The following is a 3,113-nucleotide window of genomic DNA, read 5'->3' as shown; positions in this document are numbered from 1 at the left end:
GCTCCCTAGCACGAGAATGGAAAATTTCCTACCTACCGTCCCAAACGGGGGTCCAGACCAGCCTCGGTCTTACCGAGCTTTCCCAGCACCACTCAGGCGGTGCCCGACGGCGGAAGGACTCCTCCCCTCAGAGGGGCCTCGCCTCAGAGGGGAAAACCCAATTAAAGCGGCACTCCGCTCAAAACCAGGTGACCAAGTCTCACACCTTTCCCCCCGCCCCCCCAAAAAGAAAATCTCCAATCAAGGCATCCCAGTAGGTAAGTACACCCTGGTGTCCTCACGCTCGAGGTTCTGCCACTCACCAGAGGCGTCTCAAAGATCAGACAAGACCAAACCAGACCAGCACCGTTTCTTCCTCCTCCTCCTCTTCATCCTCCTCGTCTTCCTCATATCCTTCAGGTGGACCACCTTCATCTTCATCGTGTTCATCTCCATATCCCCATCATCCTCTTCCTCTTAGCCTGGGGCTTCGCCAAGATGGCGGCGCCCATGTGGCTGTGCATTTCCCAGGGTCGGTGGTTTGGTACCTGAGGAGGGCCATGAGTCCGGCTTCTGGGGCTGCGTGAGGCCCACACGGGCGCTCAGGGGTTTCTGGTGGTGCAGAAGGCTCGGGGTCTGTTCAAGGAATTCTTCTCCGGGAGGGGGATGAACACAGAGCTCCCAGAGCTCTTCCACACGCGGCTTCGACCCCACGGCCGGCTCACTTCACGTGGGGCATCTGCTGGCGCTGCAGGGCCTGTCTCACTCCCAGCGAGCAGGCCACAGCACGATGACGCTGGTGGGAGGCGCCGCGGCGCGCCTGGGAGACCCGAGCGGTGGTTCCAAGGAGCGCGAGGCACCGGACGCAGAGCACTCGCAGATCAATGCGCCCGCCCCGCAGCGAGGGCTCAAGGCCCTGGCGGCTGATCACCAGCAGCTCTTCACTAACGCGCGGACCCAGGTTAGCTTCACCTTGCTGGACACCTCGGCGTGGTCCCAGAAGTATCACCTGCTGCACTTCCTGGCTGCAGTGGGCTGCCACTTCCGCAGGGGTGCGCTGCTGAGCCGACTGAGCATGCAGACTCCGCTCCAGAGCCTGGAAGGCATGAGTTTGGCCAAGTTTTTAATACCAGGTGCTCCAGGCCTATGATTGCTACTACCTGTTCTAGCCTTATGGATGCCGGGTCCAGCTAGGTGGATCTGATCAGCTGGGCAATATCATGTCTGGATATGAGTTCATCCATAAGTTCACCGGAGAAGACATATTTAGAATCTTCCTCTAATTACAACTGGAGCAAAACTGGGAAAGTCCGCTGGCAATGCTGTCTGGCTAAACAGATAAGACATCTCCATTTGAACTGTATCAATTCTTTGTGAGGCAGCAAGATGATTTGGTAGAAAGGTCCCTGAAGCTCTTCACTTTTCTGAACCTTCCAGAGATTGACCACATAATGTAGCTGCATGTCAGAGAGCCAGAAAAGCAGGGTGGTCAGAAATGACTCGCTGCAGAAGTAACAAAACTTGTTCACGGACAAGAACGACTGGAGTCTGCTAAAAGGTGTACACAAGCCCTTTATCATAGTAGCATAGATGCACTAGAGGTCATGTCTGATCAAACTCTTTTAGAGTTTTTAAAAGAAGCTTCATCTTCTGAATTAGTTCTTGACCCTGGAACAAGCATCCTAGATGCCTGCTGCAAAGTAAATGCCATTTCAAATGGACACCGAGGGTATCGGATGATAACAGAAGGCGGAATCAGTATAAATCACAGACAAAACAAATTCTGAGACTGTTTTAGTTGTTGGACAACGTATTCTTAAGAATGGACTTTGGTTACTTAAAATAGGAAAAAGAAATTTCTACATTATAAAATGGCTTCAGCAATGATGAAAAATCCTTCTGGTGGTTCAAACTTATCCACAATTCATTCTCAAGACATACGAACTTATACCTTCGCTTATGCAAATCAAACAATAAGCAGGTGGGGGACAGGGGAGAAGTGTCTCAGGAAGGCCTCATAGGGTCCTGCTCGGTAACACGAGAACAAGAAGTTGCAGGACTTGTAAGCAGCACCGTTCAGCTACATCGGACGTGCGTGAAGGGGGTCATAGATATGAAGTTGGAACATGCCCAGCCACGCCCAGGACTCTATTTCCTGTCACATTTGACTCAGTCTGCTTTGAGGAGGGATAGAGACAGCTGTGTGGCCCTTCTCAGGATCAGCACAGGCAGATCAAGCTGAGAGCACTGAAGTTCACTTGTGCTGGCAAGGAGCCATCGGCCTTGAAAACAGGGTCCATTTATGGTTTACTTTTTCCTTTGTCTCGGGACATAAAATTAGCAAAATTTCTCCTGCAGCCCATCACCGTTTTCTGTGGGCTTCTTGCAGAAGTGCCAGCTGTCACTCCATGACTCAGATCACTCCACACAGCACATTCTAACCTGAATGACACTGGCCAAAATGCACTAGCCATCGGTCCCGCCTGCTTTGAATTTCCATCGTTGCACAGCCCAATCTTAGCAGAGGGAAGCCCGCTCAAGGAAGCAGAGCTGAAGGTTAGCTCTGACCCCTGTGCGTGAACGTGCACTGAAAAGTGACAAGTGACACAAAGATAAGAAGTAGTGATGATGATGTGTATCCTTATACACTGAATGTAGCGTCTCTCCTCCTCTGGAGACCAGGAGGATGTAAGCACATAAGGAAGTGGATGGCATTTACGTTCCCAGGGGAGAGGCTGTGCACAAAGACATGATAAATACTCCTGCCAGCTCAAAATAAACACTGGTGTCACAAAGACACTTCTTCCAGCCCCCTGGTGTTTGGGGTCCTCCCTTTCTCTATTCCACCTCCCTGCTCTTTCTATTTCTATGGCGCCTGTCACCATGGTTTCTAGGTACTCACATCAACACATTAAGTTGAAAACAGAGCCATATGTGGGAAGACACACTCCTTATTTCCCGAAGCTGAGCTTGGAAGAGGAGCGACCAGGTGGAACTGACTCCCCAGATGACGGAATCTTGAGATTTCATGTGGGAGAAGAGAAGCAAACACCAAATATCTATCCAATGCCTGCAGGCTGTAACACCTTATTAGCTGCCTGAAGATTCAGAGTAATGATTCCGTGTGCCTTGCC

At 51.1% G+C, this 3,113-nt stretch overlaps 1 pseudogene; it reads left to right on the top strand.

The window, feature by feature from the left end:
- Window positions 1-477: 477 nt before the first annotated feature.
- LOC137205546 (tyrosine--tRNA ligase, mitochondrial pseudogene) lies at window positions 478-1,866 on the top strand (annotated as a pseudogene).
- The last annotated feature ends 1,247 nt before the right edge of the window (window positions 1,867-3,113 follow it).

This window comes from Pseudorca crassidens, chromosome 14 (assembly GCF_039906515.1).
Source record: "Pseudorca crassidens isolate mPseCra1 chromosome 14, mPseCra1.hap1, whole genome shotgun sequence".
NCBI classification, from domain to species: Eukaryota; Metazoa; Chordata; class Mammalia; order Artiodactyla; family Delphinidae; genus Pseudorca; species Pseudorca crassidens.
Note: the sequence above shows the minus strand (reverse complement) of the source record. Positions and strands in the feature narration are given on the sequence as shown.